This window comes from Melanerpes formicivorus, unplaced genomic scaffold (assembly GCF_026170545.1).
Source record: "Melanerpes formicivorus ecotype bairdi unplaced genomic scaffold, bMelFor1.0.p_v2 SCAF_25, whole genome shotgun sequence".
In the NCBI taxonomy this organism is placed as follows: domain Eukaryota; kingdom Metazoa; phylum Chordata; class Aves; order Piciformes; family Picidae; genus Melanerpes; species Melanerpes formicivorus.
Genome location: NW_027142377.1, coordinates 12925992 through 12948814, shown reverse-complemented (window position 1 = coordinate 12948814; position 22823 = coordinate 12925992). Strand labels below are relative to the sequence as shown.

General features: G+C 55.3%; 3 long non-coding RNA genes across 3 annotated transcripts; all 3 read right to left on the bottom strand.

The window, feature by feature from the left end:
- Window positions 1-2627: 2627 nt before the first annotated feature.
- On the bottom strand, window positions 2628-4450 carry LOC137448658 (uncharacterized). The gene is made up of 3 exons (XR_010989183.1): window positions 4250-4450; window positions 4078-4156; window positions 2628-3062 (listed from the first exon to the last, which is right to left on the bottom strand). It is a non-coding gene; the product is annotated as an uncharacterized lncRNA (long non-coding RNA).
- A 7374-nt stretch (window positions 4451-11824) lies between these two features.
- LOC137448657 (uncharacterized) lies at window positions 11825-13647 on the bottom strand. The gene is made up of 3 exons (XR_010989182.1): window positions 13447-13647; window positions 13275-13353; window positions 11825-12259 (listed from the first exon to the last, which is right to left on the bottom strand). It is a non-coding gene; the product is annotated as an uncharacterized lncRNA (long non-coding RNA).
- Window positions 13648-21000: 7353 nt separating this feature from the next.
- LOC137448656 (uncharacterized) lies at window positions 21001-22823 on the bottom strand. Its single transcript, XR_010989181.1, has 3 exons — window positions 22623-22823; window positions 22451-22529; window positions 21001-21435 (listed from the first exon to the last, which is right to left on the bottom strand). It is a non-coding gene; the product is annotated as an uncharacterized lncRNA (long non-coding RNA).

Here is a 22823-nt window from a genome sequence, read left to right as displayed (position 1 = left end):
CAAAGGATGCCAACAGGACAGAGTGAGGCCTCAGCAGCACTCCCAAAAAGCCCCACAGAGAGCCACAGGCTCTGGCCCGTGCCCCACCTACGGGCCGGCCCTCCTGGCAGCAGCGCAACACCACCTCTTCAGGAGCCCAGGGACTGACCTCAGCCCCCTAAGGGCCAGGCAAGGTTGGTTCCTGTTAGCTGCCTAAAGCAGCCTCCCCAGCCCTGCTTACAGGGACCTTGGGCTGCTGCTGGGGACAGAAGGGGGAATGGAGGGCTCCACAACTCGTCACACAGACCCCAAGTACAGGGCTGTTAAGCTGACAGGGTGCCAAGGGAACAGGCTGCCATGAAGGCACAGACCCAGGCCCTGAACTACAGGGTGGGTCACCTTGCCGCAGCAACACGACCGAGCGGCTTCGCTGTGTCCGACGAATAAAAGGAGGAAGTTCCACAGGAACAGAAGGGAAAACCTTTTCACTGTGTGTGCCAGAGCCCTGGAGCAGGCTGCCCAGAGAGTTAGTGGAGTCTCTGGAGACATTCAAAACCTGCCCCAGGTGATCCTGCACTGGCACAGGGGTTGGACCGGATGCTATTTTGGGGTCCCTTCCAACCCCTAACACTCAGTGATTCTGTGATTAGCTATGCTGGTGACAGAGTCTCACTGAGTGCTCTTTAAAATGTTTTTCTTTTCTTTCAGCCTAGGAGTTTCATATTTAAATAGACCTTCTGCTCTGTCTTCCCCCTTCCTTCTTCCATCTTGCGTCTAAAAACTAGGAGAGCTTGATGAGGTGTATCCTGGGCGTCCCAATGTAACACATCTCAATTGCATACATGGATTTTGTAATCTTTTGCCCCATTGCTTGCACAGGGTGGATTAAGTTCATTACTTAGAGCTTGTCAGGACAGCTGTTGAAGTGTCCTGTGCAATGCAGGAGGAGTTGAATCCCATAGGAAACCACATTACTGTGCTTTGTCAGCCTGGTTATGGTCAGAAACCTCCTTCATTTTTTTTTCTCTTAAACAGATATATCACATGAGTCCCCAGAATTAATTTGCCTCTTCTCATAATTATTTCTTTAAAACTGTCTTAGAAGTGTCACTGTCCTTCCCTCTCCCTCTCTCTAGATACTGGCCTCCTGAGCCCATGGCAGACTTGCACAGAGCTACTGCGAGCACCACTCTGCACGGCCTCTGGGGGGCTTTCAAGCACAGGCACCCCTGGAGAATCCAAACCTAACCTTGCAGCTGGCCTTAGAGCTCCTCTTTGGAAAACTGTCGCTGCCAGGGCCCACAAACCCAACATCCTCTGTCAGCAACCTGGATGTAAGAGCTGAAAAGTGTCAACACAAATTGTACTTGGACAGCTCAGGAAGATCCTTCAATGAAAGAGCTGGCTCCTCCTGAAGGGCAAGTATGAATGGAGCTCTCAAAGTACCACACTTCAGAGCCTCCTGCTTGCTAGCACTAAGACAATTGTTCATGTAGAACGACTGGCCACTCACTTCAACAAACCCCACAGAACTGGCTCCTATCAACTCTCCAGAAGACACTGCTGCACTAGCTTGGCTGCCTGACCGGCTCAGTTCAGGTGGCTTAGGATCTCACAGAGGGTACCACAAGAACTGAGGGGACTGCAGTCTTTGCAGCTTCAGCTTTCCTTCTCTGCTACTTCTTTTTTCAGATGGATTTTTTTTCAAAGGGACTGCTGGACAGCAGAACAGGATGGATGGCCAGGCCCCAAGAGCGGTGGGGAACAGAGTTAAACCCAGCCGGTGGCCGGCCGGGCACAAGTGGTGTTCCCCAGGACACCCCTTGTGAGAGAGTGAGTCCAGAGAAGGGCCACAAAGCTGGTGAGGGGTCTGGATAACAAGTCTTCTGAGGAGTGGCTGAAGGAACTGGGACTGTTTAATCTGCAGAAGAGGAAGCTAAGGGAATTATGGTGTGGTCTGGCTTCAGCTCTCAACTAGTTCCACGTTGAACAAGGACAGCTTGTACTCACAGAAGGCACTGGCTGCTTGGGTTCAAGGTTCCTGTAGAGCTCAGGTCTCTGAGACTTCTGAACAGCTGTGCTTAGCCCAAAATCAGACAGTTTCACATCACCCTGGGAAAAAAAAAATCCAAGAAAAGAATTCAGAAAGATTGTGCTTGAGCAAAAGAAAAGGTTTAACCGCTGCACAGCCTCCTGAGCCCATGGCAGGCTTGCAGAGCTACTGTGAGCACCACTCTGCGCGGCCTCTGGGGGGTTTCAAGCACAGGCACTCCAGGAGACTGCAGGCACTCCATAGAGACTCCAAAACCTCACTGAGAACCCCCCAACTCCTTCAGGACCCCCACAGATTCCCCAACTTAGATGCCCACAAAACCCCTTTGGAGGCACCCAAACCCCCCATCTGATACGCCCAGCTCCGTTTTAGGTACCCCCAGACGCTTCTAATGTCCCCAGACCCGCTGGTGGACCAGCCCAGAACCCCCTGACACTATCCCAGACCCTTTCAGGGGGCTCCACACCCCTTCTAGATGCCCACAAAACCCCTTCACACGCCAAAAGAAACCTTTACCTGCCTCCAAACCCCATTTGGGGCCCACTCAGACCCCTTAGCAGCGGGTGGCAGCAACCAAGTCTGTTGCTCTCACCAATTAAACCCTTTGGTGCTCTCAGCTCTCTGACCCTGTGTCAGTGCAAGTCCTTGTCAGCCGGTACCTTTGTCCTGATCCAGGCGGAGAGAGAACTGCCAGGAACACAGCTTCGCCGCTCCGCTTGCGGCACGCCTGCTGCCGAGGGCAGCCTCGTCCGCAGCCTGCCCGAGAGGAACACGGCCCCCGGGGCCGGGGGACAAACAAAAGCCTTCCACAAAGGAAACAAGGGAAGTCTCTTGGCCACTCTTCACGTGCCGAGTGCGATTGTCATGTGGAACACACCGCGGCATCTGGAACGAGTTTAAGTCCAGGTCTATGGCAGCACAGAGGTTCCTGGAATATCCCGGTACATCGATCCACAGGAGGTTGTCTTTCGGTCCCCAGTCTGATGCTTTGCAGCACAGCCATCACATCATTTCTCTCGAGTGCTTTGAACTGACAATTCATACAGGAGAATAAACCCAAACAGGAGTAAGCAGGTTGGAAAAGAACTTTGATCATCACCGGGCCCAGCAAGAGGACACAGTCTCAGGCTGCACCAGGGGAGGTTTAGGCTAGAGGTTAGGAAGAGGTTCTGCACAGAGAGAGTGATGGCCCATTGGAATGGGCTGCCCAGGGAGGTGGTGGAGTCACCATCTTTGGAGGTGTTCAGGAGGAGACTGGATAGGGTGCTTGGTTGCATGGTTTAGTTGATTAGGTGGTGTTGGATGATAGGTTGGACACGATGATCTTGAAGGTCTCTTCCAACTCGGTCTGGTCTATTCTTTTCTATTCCGTTCCATTCCATACCATTCCATTCCAACACCATCTAATCAACTAAACCATGGCACTGAGTGCCTCATCCAGTCTCTTTCTAAACACTTCCAGTGATGGTGACTCCCTGGGCACCACCTCACTGAGCAGCACATTCCAAAGGCCAATCTCTCTTTCAACCTGCTCTATTCTATTCTATGAAGACCTTCTTCCTAACATCCAGCCTAAACCTCCCCTGGCACAGCTTGAGACTGTGTCCTCTTGCTCTGGTGCTGCTTGCCTGGGAGAAGAGACCAACCCCCACCTGGCTACAACCAGAACTGAGGGGACTGCAGTCTTTGCAGCTTCAGCTTTCCTTCTCTGCTACTTCTTTTTTCAGATGGATTTTTTTTCAAAGGGACTGCTGGACAGCAGAACAGGATGGATGGCCAGGCCCCAAGAGCGGTGGGGAACAGAGTTAAACCCAGCCGGTGGCCGGCCGGGCACAAGTGGTGTTCCCCAGGACACCCCTTGTGAGAGAGTGAGTCCAGAGAAGGGCCACAAAGCTGGTGAGGGGTCTGGATAACAAGTCTTATGAGGAGTGGCTGAGGGAACTGGGACTGTTTAATCTGCAGAAGAGGAAGCTGAGGGAATTATGGTGTGGTCTGGCTTCAGCTCTCAACTACTTCCACGTTGAGCAAGGACAGCTTGTACTCACAGAAGGCACTGGCTGCTTGGGTTCAAGGTTCCTGCAGAGCTCAGGCTATCTCTCTTCATTAGTGAGGTCGTCCTGTCACCTAGGCAGAGAGATGAAAATGCAGCTATGAAATTAGACCACTGGAATCGTGAGAGTCGTTCTGTGTGCGACTCCAGGAGAATCCAAACCTAACCTTGGAGCTGCCCTGAAGAGCTCCTCTTTGGAAAGCTCTCGCTGCCGGGCCCCACAAACCCCACACCCTCTGTCAGCAAACCGGATGTACGAGCTGAAGAGTGTCGACAGAAACTGTACATGGACAGCTCAGGAAGATCCTGCCAGTCCCAGCACACCAGACCTGGAATGATCAAAGAAAGTCCGTTAACATCTCTCTGTGTGTCTGCTCATAGCTTGACGAGAACCCCCCAACTCCTTCAGGACCCCCCCAGATTCCCCAACTTAGATGCCCACAAAACCCCTTTGGAGGCACCCAAACCCCCCATCTCATACGCCCAGCTCCATTTTAGGTACCCCCAGACGCTTCTAATGTCCCCAGACCCGCTGGTAGACCAGCCCAGAACCCCCTGACACTATCCCAGACCCTTTCAGGGGGCTCCACACCCCTTCTAGATGCCCACAAAACCCCTTCACACGCCAAAAGAAACCTTTACCTGCCTCCAAACCCCATTTGGGGGCCACTCAGACCCCTTAGCAGCGGGTGGCAGCAACCAAGTCTGTTGCTCTCACCAATGAAACCAGGATGTTAGGAAGAAGGTCTTCATAGAATAGAATAGAGCAGGTTGAAAGAGAGATTGGCCTTTGGAATGTGCTGCCCAGGGAGGTGGTGGAGTCACCATCACTGGGAGTGTTTAGAAAGAGACTGGATGAGGCACTCAGTGCCATGGTTTAGTTGATTGGAATGGGATGGAATGGACCAGGTTGGAAGAGACCTTCAAGATCATCGTGTCCAAGCTATCATCCAACACCACCTAATCAACTAAACCATGCAACCAAGCACCCTATCCAGTCTCCTCCTGAACACCTCCAAAGATGGTGACTCCACCACCTCCCTGGGCAGCCCATTCCAATGGGCAATCACTCTCTCTGTGCAGAACCTCTTCCTAACCTCTAGCCTAAACCTCCCCTGGCACAGCTTGAGACTGTGTCCTCTTGTTCTGGTGCTGCTTGCCTGGAAGAAGAGACCAACCGCCACCTGGCTACAACCTCCCTTCAGGGAGTCGTAGAAAGCAAGAAGGTCTCCCCTGAGCCTCCTCTTCTCCAGGCTAAGCAACCCCAGCTCCCTCAGCCTCTCCTCACAGGCCTGTGCTCCAAACCCCTCCCCAGCTTTGTTGCCCTTCTCCGGACACCTTCCAGCAACTCAACGTCTTGCTTAAACGGAGGGGCCCAGAACTGGACACGGGACTCAAGGTGTGCCCTAACCAGTGCCAAGTGCAGGGGCAGAATGACCTCCCTGCTCCTGCTGGCCACTCTGATCCTGATATTGGCCAGGTTGCCAGTGGCCTTCTTGGCCACCCGTGCACGCTGCTGGTCACGACCAGAAGACAGGGACCGGAAGAGTCTTTGGCCAAGCTGTAAGCCTCTTCCTAACATCCAGCCTAAACCTCCCCTGGCACAGCTTGAGACTGTGTCCTCTTGTTCTGGTGCTGCTTGCCTGGGAGAAGAGACCAACCCCCACCCGGCTACAACCAGAACTGAGGGGACTGCAATCTTTGCAGCTTCAGCTTTCCTTCTCTGCTACTTCTTTTTTCAGATGGATTTTTTTTCCATAGCGACCACCGGGACGCTGCCCCCCTGGCGCGAGCAGAGCCGGGCTAGGGCGCAGGCGCCGGATCCATAGCGACACTCGAGTCAAGCTCTCCGCTCTCCGCTCTTCCCTTAAGAATTTTCGAGCATTCGGCGCAGTTAGGCTGCAGAAATTAGCTCCCACGGGGCGGCACACGCCGCGGCACGGCTGCACTGCGGCCATTACACACAGGGTTGAGCACTGAGCTCCCACGGGGCGCTATACGCCGCGGTACGGCTGCACTGCCGGCCATTACACACCGGGTGGCAGCATTGAGCTCCCCCGGGGCGGCACACGCCGCGGCACGGCTGCACTGCCGGCCATTACACACAGGGTGGCAGCATTGAGCTCCCCCGGGGCGGCACACGCCGCGGCACGGCTGCACTGCCGGCCATTACACACAGGGTGGCAGCATTGAGCTCCCACGGGGCCTCTGGGTACGGTTGAGGCAGCAGCCGCCACCCCCGCAGAGCCCCACCGGTCAAGCCCGGACACGCCCCCCCCCCCCCCCCCAAAAGCCCCGCGCTGCCCCGCCGGTGGCCACCCCCCCAAGCCCCGCGCACCTCCAGCGGCTGCTATAGAGAAACCCCACAAAGCAGCAGAGACTGGCACTGACCTGGGACACAGCAGAAGAGCTGCAACCTCTACCAGCCACAACCCTGAAAGCATCTGGCGCCATGTTGTTGAGGGCGGTGCCATGCTGGGGGGTGGGGTTCAGGCTGGGGGGCGGTGACACGCTGGAGGGGGGTGGTGACACGCTGGGCGGGGGCGGTGCCACGCTGGGGGGGCGGTGCCACGCTGGGGGGGCGGTGACACGCTGGAGGGGGGCGGTGACACGCTGGAGGGGGGCGGTGACACGCTGGAGGGGGGCGGTGACACGCTGGAGGGGGGCGGTGACACGCTGGAGGGGGGCGGTGACACGCTGGAGGGGGGCGGTGACACGCTGGAGGGGGGCGGTGACACGCTGGAGGGGGGCGGTGACACGCTGGAGGGGGGCGGTGACACGCTGGAGGGGGGCGGTGACACGCTGGAGGGGGGGCGGTGCCACGCTGGAGGGGGGCGGTGCCACGCTGGGGGGGGCGGTGACACGCTGGGGGGGCGGTGACACGCTGGGGGAGGCGGTGACACGCTGGAGGGGGGCGGTGCCACGCTGGAGGGGGGCGGTGACACGCTGGAGGGGGGCGGTGACACGCTGGGGGGGCGGTGACACGCTGGGGGGGGCGGTGACACGCTGGAGGGGGGCGGTGCCACGCTGGGGGGGGCGGTGCCACGCTGGGGGAGGCGGTGCCACGCTCGAGGGGGCGGTGCCACGCTGAGGGGGCGGTGCCACGCTGGGGGGGCGGTGACACGCCGGGGGGGGCGGTGCCTGCGTTGTCACCTCACGCTCAGCTTTCCATTGGGTTTTATTCCCCTCCAAGACAACACGTTGAGTTCTGAGCAGCTGAGGAGCCCTGGGGAACACCTGTACAGAAATGTTCCTCCAAGAGCTGTCAGAAAAACGTTCGTTCTGCCAGCAGGCAGCTCTGGCTTCAGAGCAAAAGCCTTCTGTGATCATTCTGTTTAGCTCAGCACCAGCTGCAGCCGTCGGTATTACCAAACTACACAGTAATGGCCTCCTCCCGGTGCCCTCCCGGTCCCAACAGTTTCCCCCCACCAAAGGACTGGCAGAGAACTGGAAGCGACTGGGAAGCAGATCCGGGCTAGGGCGCAGGCGCCGGATCCATAGCGACGCTCGAGTCAAGCTCTCCGCTCTCCCCCTAAGAATTTTCGAGCATTCAGCGCAGTTAGGCTGCAGAAATTAGCTCCCCCGGGGCGGCACACGCCGCGGCACGGCTGCACTGCCGGCCAGTACACACCGGGTGGCAGCATTGAGCTCCCCCGGGGCGACACACGCCACGGCACGGCTGCACTGCCGGCCGTTACACACCGGGTGGCAGCACTGAGCACCTCCCTGGGCGTGGGCAGCAGCCGGGCCCCCACGTGGGTTTTATTTTCCAATGCTAAAAGCCTTTTAGAAGCAGAGAGGGCAGACAGGGGTCGTTTCCAAAGCTTTCTTACGCACCAGTCACTCCAAGCCCTCCCTCTCCAGCTGCAAACCAGAGGTTTGCCTCCGCCTCGCCTCACCCCAGTACTTACACTTTCAAAGATAGTGTGGTGCCCTCGGAGAATTTTCAGCACTTTAGGGGGGGGCCCCCAGCCCTCGCTCACCTGCTCCTCTGCTGCAGCAGCCCCCTGCCCCACGTGGCAGAACCAGCCCACCCACAATCCCCCCACTCCCTTTGATTCGCCCCCAGAAAGGCACAAAATAAAGCAAACTGCCCAGCCAGCACCTCCTGCCTTTCACAGCAAGGACTGAACATTGCAGCTTTGGCCAAGACTATCAGCCCAAAGGAAGGCCTGGCCCCTGAGGAGCTAAATGCAAGTGAACTGTCTGACACCACCACAGTCCTGTGAATGTTGCAAAGCAGTAGTGCATGCAGTATAATAATTCGAAAGTTAAGGGCTGCTCAAGCTTTACACAAAGTATCCTATTCAGTTTTGGGTTCCACTTAACACAAAGTAAAAGTATAAAAGGTCAGAGGGAAAGCCAACTCTACCTCTGAACTACAGCAAGAAATACTGGAATCAAGGGGCCCTTTCTTCTGCTACTAATAGATGAAGAGAACATGAAAACTGATGGGCTAAACCAACAGGGCAAGATTAGAATAACTCGTAGAGAGAACGGAAGATACAAAGCTTCAACTACATCTGTTTAGCAACGACTCCTACCAGATAACTTCCATGCCATAACTTTACTGAATTCAAACAAGCCAGCTGGCGAAGCGTCTCGCTTACAGGCGGCCGACGAGGACACGCGCAGAAGGAAGAGGCGAGGGAACAAGTCCTGAGCTTTGCTGCAGGCTGTCCTGCGGCTTCCCCTACCGACTCTTTCCCGTACACCACCGCAGAAGGAGTTGGGTGAATTTTGTCTCAAACCCATTAAACCCTTTGGTGGTTTCAGCTTCCCGAGGATGTGTCGGCACAAGTCCTTGTCGGGGCACCGCAAACAGGGAGAGACAAAGCTCCGAGATCCAGGAAGAGGACGGCTGAGCAGACACTTCTAAAAGAGAGAAACTTCATCAGCTGAACCTCACACTTCTCCCAGCTTTGCAACAGCAAAGAACTTTGTGAACAACACAGTGGTGCTCCTAAGGAGGTCACCAGCTTGCAAGTTACAGGAGAAATAAAAACCTTTTTATTACAGAAGCACTGGCAAAAATTTACGGACAGGAACAGAAGACGAGGAAATTCTGCAATTGAGCTAACGATAGACATCAGGCCTAGGATCTGGCTACCCTGACAAAGGATGCCAACAGGACAGAGTGAGGCCTCAGCAGCACTCCCAAAAAGCCCCACAGAGAGCCACAGGCTCTGGCCCGTGCCCCACCTACGGGCCGGCCCTCCTGGCAGCAGCGCAACACCACCTCTTCAGGAGCCCAGGGACTGACCTCAGCCCCCTAAGGGCCAGGCAAGGTTGGTTCCTGTTAGCTGCCTAAAGCAGCCTCCCCAGCCCTGCTTACAGGGACCTTGGGCTGCTGCTGGGGACAGAAGGGGGAATGGAGGGCTCCACAACTCGTCACACAGACCCCAAGTACAGGGCTGTTAAGCTGACAGGGTGCCAAGGGAACAGGCTGCCATGAAGGCAGAGACCCAGGCCCTGAACTACAGGGTGGGTCACCTTGCCGCAGCAACACGACCGAGCGGCTTCGCTGTGTCCGACGAATAAAAGGAGGAAGTTCCACAGGAACAGAAGGGAAAACCTTTTCACTGTGTGTGCCAGAGCCCTGGAGCAGGCTGCCCAGAGAGTTAGTGGAGTCTCTGGAGACATTCAAAACCTGCCCCAGGTGATCCTGCACTGGCACAGGGGTTGGACCGGATGCTATTTTGGGGTCCCTTCCAACCCCTAACACTCAGTGATTCTGTGATTAGCTATGCTGGTGACAGAGTCTCACTGAGTGCTCTTTAAAATGTTTTTCTTTTCTTTCAGCCTAGGAGTTTCATATTTAAATAGACCTTCTGCTCTGTCTTCCCCCTTCCTTCTTCCATCTTGCGTCTAAAAACTAGGAGAGCTTGATGAGGTGTATCCTGGGCGTCCCAATGTAACACATCTCAATTGCATACATGGATTTTGTAATCTTTTGCCCCATTGCTTGCACAGGGTGGATTAAGTTCATTACTTAGAGCTTGTCAGGACAGCTGTTGAAGTGTCCTGTGCAATGCAGGAGGAGTTGAATCCCATAGGAAACCACATTACTGTGCTTTGTCAGCCTGGTTATGGTCAGAAACCTCCTTCATTTTTTTTTCTCTTAAACAGATATATCACATGAGTCCCCAGAATTAATTTGCCTCTTCTCATAATTATTTCTTTAAAACTGTCTTAGAAGTGTCACTGTCCTTCCCTCTCCCTCTCTCTAGATACTGGCCTCCTGAGCCCATGGCAGACTTGCACAGAGCTACTGCGAGCACCACTCTGCACGGCCTCTGGGGGGCTTTCAAGCACAGGCACCCCTGGAGAATCCAAACCTAACCTTGCAGCTGGCCTTAGAGCTCCTCTTTGGAAAACTGTCGCTGCCAGGGCCCACAAACCCAACATCCTCTGTCAGCAACCTGGATGTAAGAGCTGAAAAGTGTCAACACAAATTGTACTTGGACAGCTCAGGAAGATCCTTCAATGAAAGAGCTGGCTCCTCCTGAAGGGCAAGTATGAATGGAGCTCTCAAAGTACCACACTTCAGAGCCTCCTGCTTGCTAGCACTAAGACAATTGTTCATGTAGAACGACTGGCCACTCACTTCAACAAACCCCACAGAACTGGCTCCTATCAACTCTCCAGAAGACACTGCTGCACTAGCTTGGCTGCCTGACCGGCTCAGTTCAGGTGGCTTAGGATCTCACAGAGGGTACCACAAGAACTGAGGGGACTGCAGTCTTTGCAGCTTCAGCTTTCCTTCTCTGCTACTTCTTTTTTCAGATGGATTTTTTTTCAAAGGGACTGCTGGACAGCAGAACAGGATGGATGGCCAGGCCCCAAGAGCGGTGGGGAACAGAGTTAAACCCAGCCGGTGGCCGGCCGGGCACAAGTGGTGTTCCCCAGGACACCCCTTGTGAGAGAGTGAGTCCAGAGAAGGGCCACAAAGCTGGTGAGGGGTCTGGATAACAAGTCTTCTGAGGAGTGGCTGAAGGAACTGGGACTGTTTAATCTGCAGAAGAGGAAGCTAAGGGAATTATGGTGTGGTCTGGCTTCAGCTCTCAACTAGTTCCACGTTGAACAAGGACAGCTTGTACTCACAGAAGGCACTGGCTGCTTGGGTTCAAGGTTCCTGTAGAGCTCAGGTCTCTGAGACTTCTGAACAGCTGTGCTTAGCCCAAAATCAGACAGTTTCACATCACCCTGGGAAAAAAAAAATCCAAGAAAAGAATTCAGAAAGATTGTGCTTGAGCAAAAGAAAAGGTTTAACCGCTGCACAGCCTCCTGAGCCCATGGCAGGCTTGCAGAGCTACTGTGAGCACCACTCTGCGCGGCCTCTGGGGGGTTTCAAGCACAGGCACTCCAGGAGACTGCAGGCACTCCATAGAGACTCCAAAACCTCACTGAGAACCCCCCAACTCCTTCAGGACCCCCACAGATTCCCCAACTTAGATGCCCACAAAACCCCTTTGGAGGCACCCAAACCCCCCATCTGATACGCCCAGCTCCGTTTTAGGTACCCCCAGACGCTTCTAATGTCCCCAGACCCGCTGGTGGACCAGCCCAGAACCCCCTGACACTATCCCAGACCCTTTCAGGGGGCTCCACACCCCTTCTAGATGCCCACAAAACCCCTTCACACGCCAAAAGAAACCTTTACCTGCCTCCAAACCCCATTTGGGGCCCACTCAGACCCCTTAGCAGCGGGTGGCAGCAACCAAGTCTGTTGCTCTCACCAATTAAACCCTTTGGTGCTCTCAGCTCTCTGACCCTGTGTCAGTGCAAGTCCTTGTCAGCCGGTACCTTTGTCCTGATCCAGGCGGAGAGAGAACTGCCAGGAACACAGCTTCGCCGCTCCGCTTGCGGCACGCCTGCTGCCGAGGGCAGCCTCGTCCGCAGCCTGCCCGAGAGGAACACGGCCCCCGGGGCCGGGGGACAAACAAAAGCCTTCCACAAAGGAAACAAGGGAAGTCTCTTGGCCACTCTTCACGTGCCGAGTGCGATTGTCATGTGGAACACACCGCGGCATCTGGAACGAGTTTAAGTCCAGGTCTATGGCAGCACAGAGGTTCCTGGAATATCCCGGTACATCGATCCACAGGAGGTTGTCTTTCGGTCCCCAGTCTGATGCTTTGCAGCACAGCCATCACATCATTTCTCTCGAGTGCTTTGAACTGACAATTCATACAGGAGAATAAACCCAAACAGGAGTAAGCAGGTTGGAAAAGAACTTTGATCATCACCGGGCCCAGCAAGAGGACACAGTCTCAGGCTGCACCAGGGGAGGTTTAGGCTAGAGGTTAGGAAGAGGTTCTGCACAGAGAGAGTGATGGCCCATTGGAATGGGCTGCCCAGGGAGGTGGTGGAGTCACCATCTTTGGAGGTGTTCAGGAGGAGACTGGATAGGGTGCTTGGTTGCATGGTTTAGTTGATTAGGTGGTGTTGGATGATAGGTTGGACACGATGATCTTGAAGGTCTCTTCCAACTCGGTCTGGTCTATTCTTTTCTATTCCGTTCCATTCCATACCATTCCATTCCAACACCATCTAATCAACTAAACCATGGCACTGAGTGCCTCATCCAGTCTCTTTCTAAACACTTCCAGTGATGGTGACTCCCTGGGCACCACCTCACTGAGCAGCACATTCCAAAGGCCAATCTCTCTTTCAACCTGCTCTATTCTATTCTATGAAGACCTTCTTCCTAACATCCAGCCTAAACCTCCCCTGGCACAGCTTGAGACTGTGTCCTCTTGCTCTGGTGCTGCTTTCCTGGGAGAAGAGACCAACCCCCACCTGGCTACAACCAGAACTGAGGGGACTGCAGTCTTTGCAGCTTCAGCTTTCCTTCTCTGCTACTTCTTTTTTCAGATGGATTTTTTTTCAAAGGGACTGCTGGACAGCAGAACAGGATGGATGGCCAGGCCCCAAGAGCGGTGGGGAACAGAGTTAAACCCAGCCGGTGGCCGGCCGGGCACAAGTGGTGTTCCCCAGGACACCCCTTGTGAGAGAGTGAGTCCAGAGAAGGGCCACAAAGCTGGTGAGGGGTCTGGATAACAAGTCTTATGAGGAGTGGCTGAGGGAACTGGGACTGTTTAATCTGCAGAAGAGGAAGCTGAGGGAATTATGGTGTGGTCTGGCTTCAGCTCTCAACTACTTCCACGTTGAGCAAGGACAGCTTGTACTCACAGAAGGCACTGGCTGCTTGGGTTCAAGGTTCCTGCAGAGCTCAGGCTATCTCTCTTCATTAGTGAGGTCGTCCTGTCACCTAGGCAGAGAGATGAAAATGCAGCTATGAAATTAGACCACTGGAATCGTGAGAGTCGTTCTGTGTGCGACTCCAGGAGAATCCAAACCTAACCTTGGAGCTGCCCTGAAGAGCTCCTCTTTGGAAAGCTCTCGCTGCCGGGCCCCACAAACCCCACACCCTCTGTCAGCAAACCGGATGTACGAGCTGAAGAGTGTCGACAGAAACTGTACATGGACAGCTCAGGAAGATCCTGCCAGTCCCAGCACACCAGACCTGGAATGATCAAAGAAAGTCCGTTAACATCTCTCTGTGTGTCTGCTCATAGCTTGACGAGAACCCCCCAACTCCTTCAGGACCCCCCCAGATTCCCCAACTTAGATGCCCACAAAACCCCTTTGGAGGCACCCAAACCCCCCATCTCATACGCCCAGCTCCATTTTAGGTACCCCCAGACGCTTCTAATGTCCCCAGACCCGCTGGTAGACCAGCCCAGAACCCCCTGACACTATCCCAGACCCTTTCAGGGGGCTCCACACCCCTTCTAGATGCCCACAAAACCCCTTCACACGCCAAAAGAAACCTTTACCTGCCTCCAAACCCCATTTGGGGGCCACTCAGACCCCTTAGCAGCGGGTGGCAGCAACCAAGTCTGTTGCTCTCACCAATGAAACCAGGATGTTAGGAAGAAGGTCTTCATAGAATAGAATAGAGCAGGTTGAAAGAGAGATTGGCCTTTGGAATGTGCTGCCCAGGGAGGTGGTGGAGTCACCATCACTGGGAGTGTTTAGAAAGAGACTGGATGAGGCACTCAGTGCCATGGTTTAGTTGATTGGAATGGGATGGAATGGACCAGGTTGGAAGAGACCTTCAAGATCATCGTGTCCAAGCTATCATCCAACACCACCTAATCAACTAAACCATGCAACCAAGCACCCTATCCAGTCTCCTCCTGAACACCTCCAAAGATGGTGACTCCACCACCTCCCTGGGCAGCCCATTCCAATGGGCAATCACTCTCTCTGTGCAGAACCTCTTCCTAACCTCTAGCCTAAACCTCCCCTGGCACAGCTTGAGACTGTGTCCTCTTGTTCTGGTGCTGCTTGCCTGGAAGAAGAGACCAACCGCCACCTGGCTACAACCTCCCTTCAGGGAGTCGTAGAAAGCAAGAAGGTCTCCCCTGAGCCTCCTCTTCTCCAGGCTAAGCAACCCCAGCTCCCTCAGCCTCTCCTCACAGGCCTGTGCTCCAAACCCCTCCCCAGCTTTGTTGCCCTTCTCCGGACACCTTCCAGCAACTCAACGTCTTGCTTAAACGGAGGGGCCCAGAACTGGACACGGGACTCAAGGTGTGCCCTAACCAGTGCCAAGTGCAGGGGCAGAATGACCTCCCTGCTCCTGCTGGCCACTCTGATCCTGATATTGGCCAGGTTGCCAGTGGCCTTCTTGGCCACCCGTGCACGCTGCTGGTCACGACCAGAAGACAGGGATCGGAAGAGTCTTTGGCCAAGCTGTAAGCCTCTTCCTAACATCCAGCCTAAACCTCCCCTGGCACAGCTTGAGACTGTGTCCTCTTGTTCTGGTGCTGCTTGCCTGGGAGAAGAGACCAACCCCCACCCGGCTACAACCAGAACTGAGGGGACTGCAATCTTTGCAGCTTCAGCTTTCCTTCTCTGCTACTTCTTTTTTCAGATGGATTTTTTTTCCATAGCGACCACCGGGACGCTGCCCCCCTGGCGCGAGCAGAGCCGGGCTAGGGCGCAGGCGCCGGATCCATAGCGACACTCGAGTCAAGCTCTCCGCTCTCCGCTCTTCCCTTAAGAATTTTCGAGCATTCGGCGCAGTTAGGCTGCAGAAATTAGCTCCCACGGGGCGGCACACGCCGCGGCACGGCTGCACTGCGGCCATTACACACAGGGTTGAGCACTGAGCTCCCACGGGGCGCTATACGCCGCGGTACGGCTGCACTGCCGGCCATTACACACCGGGTGGCAGCATTGAGCTCCCCCGGGGCGGCACACGCCGCGGCACGGCTGCACTGCCGGCCATTACACACAGGGTGGCAGCATTGAGCTCCCCCGGGGCGGCACACGCCGCGGCACGGCTGCACTGCCGGCCATTACACACAGGGTGGCAGCATTGAGCTCCCACGGGGCCTCTGGGTACGGTTGAGGCAGCAGCCGCCACCCCCGCAGAGCCCCACCGGTCAAGCCCGGACACGCCCCCCCCCCCCCCCCCAAAAGCCCCGCGCTGCCCCGCCGGTGGCCACCCCCCCAAGCCCCGCGCACCTCCAGCGGCTGCTATAGAGAAACCCCACAAAGCAGCAGAGACTGGCACTGACCTGGGACACAGCAGAAGAGCTGCAACCTCTACCAGCCACAACCCTGAAAGCATCTGGCGCCATGTTGTTGAGGGCGGTGCCATGCTGGGGGGTGGGGTTCAGGCTGGGGGGCGGTGACACGCTGGAGGGGGGTGGTGACACGCTGGGCGGGGGCGGTGCCACGCTGGGGGGGCGGTGCCACGCTGGGGGGGCGGTGACACGCTGGAGGGGGGCGGTGACACGCTGGAGGGGGGCGGTGACACGCTGGAGGGGGGCGGTGACACGCTGGAGGGGGGCGGTGACACGCTGGAGGGGGGCGGTGACACGCTGGAGGGGGGCGGTGACACGCTGGAGGGGGGCGGTGACACGCTGGAGGGGGGGCGGTGACACGCTGGAGGGGGGCGGTGACACGCTGGAGGGGGGCGGTGACACGCTGGAGGGGGGCGGTGCCACGCTGGGGGGGCGGTGACACGCTGGGGGGGCGGTGCCACGCTGGGGGAGGCGGTGACACGCTGGAGGGGGGCGGTGCCACGCTGGAGGGGGGCGGTGACACGCTGGAGGGGGGCGGTGACACGCTGGGGGGGGCGGTGACACGCTGGGGGGGGCGGTGACACGCTGGAGGGGGGCGGTGCCACGCTGGGGGGGGCGGTGCCACGCTGGGGGAGGCGGTGCCACGCTCGAGGGGGCGGTGCCACGCTGAGGGGGCGGTGCCACGCTGGGGGGGCGGTGACACGCCGGGGGGGGCGGTGCCTGCGTTGTCACCTCACGCTCTGCTTTCCATTGGGTTTTATTCCCCTCCAAGACAACACGTTGAGTTCTGAGCAGCTGAGGAGCCCTGGGGAACACCTGTACAGAAATGTTCCTCCAAGAGCTGTCAGAAAAACGTTCGTTCTGCCAGCAGGCAGCTCTGGCTTCAGAGCAAAAGCCTTCTGTGATCATTCTGTTTAGCTCAGCACCAGCTGCAGCCGTCGGTATTACCAAACTACACAGTAATGGCCTCCTCCCGGTGCCCTCCCGGTCCCAACAGTTTCCCCCCACCAAAGGACTGGCAGAGAACTGGAAGCGACTGGGAAGCAGATCCGGGCTAGGGCGCAGGCGCCGGATCCATAGCGACGCTCGAGTCAAGCTCTCCGCTCTCCCCCTAAGAATTTTCGAGCATTCAGCGCAGTTAGGCTGCAGAAATTAGCTCCCCCGGGGCGGCACACGCCGCGGCACGGCTGCACTGCCGGCCAGTACACACCGGGTGGCAGCATTGAGCTCCCCCGGGGCGACACACGCCACGGCACGGCTGCACTGCCGGCCGTTACACACCGGGTGGCAGCACTGAGCACCTCCCTGGGCGTGGGCAGCAGCCGGGCCCCCACGTGGGTTTTATTTTCCAATGCTAAAAGCCTTTTAGAAGCAGAGAGGGCAGACAGGGGTCGTTTCCAAAGCTTTCTTACGCACCAGTCACTCCAAGCCCTCCCTCTCCAGCTGCAAACCAGAGGTTTGCCTCCGCCTCGCCTCACCCCAGTACTTACACTTTCAAAGATAGTGTGGTGCCCTCGGAGAATTTTCAGCACTTTAGGGGGGGGCCCCCAGCCCTCGCTCACCTGCTCCTCTGCTGCAGCAGCCCCCTGCCCCACGTGGCAGAACCAGCCCACCCACAATCCCCCCACTCCCTTTGATTCGCCCCCAGAAAGGCACAAAATAAAGCAAACTGCCCAGCCAGCACCTCCTGCCTTTCACAGCAAGGACTGAACATTGCAGCTTTGGCCAAGACTATCAGCCCAAAGGAAGGCCTGGCCCCTGAGGAGCTAAATGCAAGTGAACTGTCTGACACCACCACAGTCCTGTGAATGTTGCAAAGCAGTAGTGCATGCAGTATAATAATTCGAAAGTTAAGGGCTGCTCAAGCTTTACACAAAGTATCCTATTCAGTTTTGGGTTCCACTTAACACAAAGTAAAAGTATAAAAGGTCAGAGGGAAAGCCAACTCTACCTCTGAACTACAGCAAGAAATACTGGAATCAAGGGGCCCTTTCTTCTGCTACTAATAGATGAAGAGAACATGAAAACTGATGGGCTAAACCAACAGGGCAAGATTAGAATAACTCGTAGAGAGAACGGAAGATACAAAGCTTCAACTACATCTGTTTAGCAACGACTCCTACCAGATAACTTCCATGCCATAACTTTACTGAATTCAAACAAGCCAGCTGGCGAAGCGTCTCGCTTACAGGCGGCCGACGAGGACACGCGCAGAAGGAAGAGGCGAGGGAACAAGTCCTGAGCTTTGCTGCAGGCTGTCCTGCGGCTTCCCCTACCGACTCTTTCCCGTACACCACCGCAGAAGGAGTTGGGTGAATTTTGTCTCAAACCCATTAAACCCTTTGGTGGTTTCAGCTTCCCGAGGATGTGTCGGCACAAGTCCTTGTCGGGGCACCGCAAACAGGGAGAGACAAAGCTCCGAGATCCAGGAAGAGGACGGCTGAGCAGACACTTCTAAAAGAGAGAAACTTCATCAGCTGAACCTCACACTTCTCCCAGCTTTGCAACAGCAAAGAACTTTGTGAACAACACAGTGGTGCTCCTAAGGAGGTCACCAGCTTGCAAGTTACAGGAGAAATAAAAACCTTTTTATTACAGAAGCACTGGCAAAAATTTACGGACAGGAACAGCAGACGAGGAAATTCTGCGATTGAGCTAACGATAGACATCAGGCCTAGGATCTGGCTACCCTGACAAAGGATGCCAACAGGACAGAGTGAGGCCTCAGCAGCACTCCCAAAAAGCCCCACAGAGAGCCACAGGCTCTGGCCCGTGCCCCACCTACGGGCCGGCCCTCCTGGCAGCAGCGCAACACCACCTCTTCAGGAGCCCAGGGACTGACCTCAGCCCCCTAAGGGCCAGGCAAGGTTGGTTCCTGTTAGCTGCCTAAAGCAGCCTCCCCAGCCCTGCTTACAGGGACCTTGGGCTGCTGCTGGGGACAGAAGGGGGAATGGAGGGCTCCACAACTCGTCACACAGACCCCAGGTACAGGGCTGTTAAGCTGACAGGGTGCCAAGGGAACAGGCTGCCATGAAGGCAGAGACCCAGGCCCTGAACTACAGGGTGGGTCACCTTGCCGCAGCAACACGACCGAGCGGCTTCGCTGTGTCCGACGAATAAAAGGAGGAAGTTCCACAGGAACAGAAGGGAAAACCTTTTCACTGTGTGTGCCAGAGCCCTGGAGCAGGCTGCCCAGAGAGTTAGTGGAGTCTCTGGAGACATTCAAAACCTGCCCCAGGTGATCCTGCACTGGCACAGGGGTTGGACCGGATGCTATTTTGGGGTCCCTTCCAACCCCTAACACTCAGTGATTCTGTGATTAGCTATGCTGGTGACAGAGTCTCACTGAGTGCTCTTTAAAATGTTTTTCTTTTCTTTCAGCCTAGGAGTTTCATATTTAAATAGACCTTCTGCTCTGTCTTCCCCCTTCCTTCTTCCATCTTGCGTCTAAAAACTAGGAGAGCTTGATGAGGTGTATCCTGGGCGTCCCAATGTAACACATCTCAATTGCATACATGGATTTTGTAATCTTTTGCCCCATTGCTTGCACAGGGTGGATTAAGTTCATTACTTAGAGCTTGTCAGGACAGCTGTTGAAGTGTCCTGTGCAATGCAGGAGGAGTTGAATCCCATAGGAAACCACATTACTGTGCTTTGTCAGCCTGGTTATGGTCAGAAACCTCCTTCATTTTTTTTTCTCTTAAACAGATATATCACATGAGTCCCCAGAATTAATTTGCCTCTTCTCATAATTATTTCTTTAAAACTGTCTTAGAAGTGTCACTGTCCTTCCCTCTCCCTCTCTCTAGATACTGGCCTCCTGAGCCCATGGCAGACTTGCACAGAGCTACTGCGAGCACCACTCTGCACGGCCTCTGGGGGGCTTTCAAGCACAGGCACCCCTGGAGAATCCAAACCTAACCTTGCAGCTGGCCTTAGAGCTCCTCTTTGGAAAACTGTCGCTGCCAGGGCCCACAAACCCAACATCCTCTGTCAGCAACCTGGATGTAAGAGCTGAAAAGTGTCAACACAAATTGTACTTGGACAGCTCAGGAAGATCCTTCAATGAAAGAGCTGGCTCCTCCTGAAGGGCAAGTATGAATGGAGCTCTCAAAGTACCACACTTCAGAGCCTCCTGCTTGCTAGCACTAAGACAATTGTTCATGTAGAACGACTGGCCACTCACTTCAACAAACCCCACAGAACTGGCTCCTATCAACTCTCCAGAAGACACTGCTGCACTAGCTTGGCTGCCTGACCGGCTCAGTTCAGGTGGCTTAGGATCTCACAGAGGGTACCACAAGAACTGAGGGGACTGCAGTCTTTGCAGCTTCAGCTTTCCTTCTCTGCTACTTCTTTTTTCAGATGGATTTTTTTTCAAAGGGACTGCTGGACAGCAGAACAGGATGGATGGCCAGGCCCCAAGAGCGGTGGGGAACAGAGTTAAACCCAGCCGGTGGCCGGCCGGGCACAAGTGGTGTTCCCCAGGACACCCCTTGTGAGAGAGTGAGTCCAGAGAAGGGCCACAAAGCTGGTGAGGGGTCTGGATAACAAGTCTTCTGAGGAGTGGCTGAAGGAACTGGGACTGTTTAATCTGCAGAAGAGGAAGCTAAGGGAATTATGGTGTGGTCTGGCTTCAGCTCTCAACTAGTTCCACGTTGAACAAGGACAGCTTGTACTCACAGAAGGCACTGGCTGCTTGGGTTCAAGGTTCCTGTAGAGCTCAGGTCTCTGAGACTTCTGAACAGCTGTGCTTAGCCCAAAATCAGACAGTTTCACATCACCCTGGGAAAAAAAAAATCCAAGAAAAGAATTCAGAAAGATTGTGCTTGAGCAAAAGAAAAGGTTTAACCGCTGCACAGCCTCCTGAGCCCATGGCAGGCTTGCAGAGCTACTGTGAGCACCACTCTGCGCGGCCTCTGGGGGGTTTCAAGCACAGGCACTCCAGGAGACTGCAGGCACTCCATAGAGACTCCAAAACCTCACTGAGAACCCCCCAACTCCTTCAGGACCCCCACAGATTCCCCAACTTAGATGCCCACAAAACCCCTTTGGAGGCACCCAAACCCCCCATCTGATACGCCCAGCTCCGTTTTAGGTACCCCCAGACGCTTCTAATGTCCCCAGACCCGCTGGTGGACCAGCCCAGAACCCCCTGACACTATCCCAGACCCTTTCAGGGGGCTCCACACCCCTTCTAGATGCCCACAAAACCCCTTCACACGCCAAAAGAAACCTTTACCTGCCTCCAAACCCCATTTGGGGCCCACTCAGACCCCTTAGCAGCGGGTGGCAGCAACCAAGTCTGTTGCTCTCACCAATTAAACCCTTTGGTGCTCTCAGCTCTCTGACCCTGTGTCAGTGCAAGTCCTTGTCAGCCGGTACCTTTGTCCTGATCCAGGCGGAGAGAGAACTGCCAGGAACACAGCTTCGCCGCTCCGCTTGCGGCACGCCTGCTGCCGAGGGCAGCCTCGTCCGCAGCCTGCCCGAGAGGAACACGGCCCCCGGGGCCGGGGGACAAACAAAAGCCTTCCACAAAGGAAACAAGGGAAGTCTCTTGGCCACTCTTCACGTGCCGAGTGCGATTGTCATGTGGAACACACCGCGGCATCTGGAACGAGTTTAAGTCCAGGTCTATGGCAGCACAGAGGTTCCTGGAATATCCCGGTACATCGATCCACAGGAGGTTGTCTTTCGGTCCCCAGTCTGATGCTTTGCAGCACAGCCATCACATCATTTCTCTCGAGTGCTTTGAACTGACAATTCATACAGGAGAATAAACCCAAACAGGAGTAAGCAGGTTGGAAAAGAACTTTGATCATCACCGGGCCCAGCAAGAGGACACAGTCTCAGGCTGCACCAGGGGAGGTTTAGGCTAGAGGTTAGGAAGAGGTTCTGCACAGAGAGAGTGATGGCCCATTGGAATGGGCTGCCCAGGGAGGTGGTGGAGTCACCATCTTTGGAGGTGTTCAGGAGGAGACTGGATAGGGTGCTTGGTTGCATGGTTTAGTTGATTAGGTGGTGTTGGATGATAGGTTGGACACGATGATCTTGAAGGTCTCTTCCAACTCGGTCTGGTCTATTCTTTTCTATTCCGTTCCATTCCATACCATTCCATTCCAACACCATCTAATCAACTAAACCATGGCACTGAGTGCCTCATCCAGTCTCTTTCTAAACACTTCCAGTGATGGTGACTCCCTGGGCACCACCTCACTGAGCAGCACATTCCAAAGGCCAATCTCTCTTTCAACCTGCTCTATTCTATTCTATGAAGACCTTCTTCCTAACATCCAGCCTAAACCTCCCCTGGCACAGCTTGAGACTGTGTCCTCTTGCTCTGGTGCTGCTTTCCTGGGAGAAGAGACCAACCCCCACCTGGCTACAACCAGAACTGAGGGGACTGCAGTCTTTGCAGCTTCAGCTTTCCTTCTCTGCTACTTCTTTTTTCAGATGGATTTTTTTTCAAAGGGACTGCTGGACAGCAGAACAGGATGGATGGCCAGGCCCCAAGAGCGGTGGGGAACAGAGTTAAACCCAGCCGGTGGCCGGCCGGGCACAAGTGGTGTTCCCCAGGACACCCCTTGTGAGAGAGTGAGTCCAGAGAAGGGCCACAAAGCTGGTGAGGGGTCTGGATAACAAGTCTTATGAGGAGTGGCTGAGGGAACTGGGACTGTTTAATCTGCAGAAGAGGAAGCTGAGGGAATTATGGTGTGGTCTGGCTTCAGCTCTCAACTACTTCCACGTTGAGCAAGGACAGCTTGTACTCACAGAAGGCACTGGCTGCTTGGGTTCAAGGTTCCTGCAGAGCTCAGGCTATCTCTCTTCATTAGTGAGGTCGTCCTGTCACCTAGGCAGAGAGATGAAAATGCAGCTATGAAATTAGACCACTGGAATCGTGAGAGTCGTTCTGTGTGCGACTCCAGGAGAATCCAAACCTAACCTTGGAGCTGCCCTGAAGAGCTCCTCTTTGGAAAGCTCTCGCTGCCGGGCCCCACAAACCCCACACCCTCTGTCAGCAAACCGGATGTACGAGCTGAAGAGTGTCGACAGAAACTGTACATGGACAGCTCAGGAAGATCCTGCCAGTCCCAGCACACCAGACCTGGAATGATCAAAGAAAGTCCGTTAACATCTCTCTGTG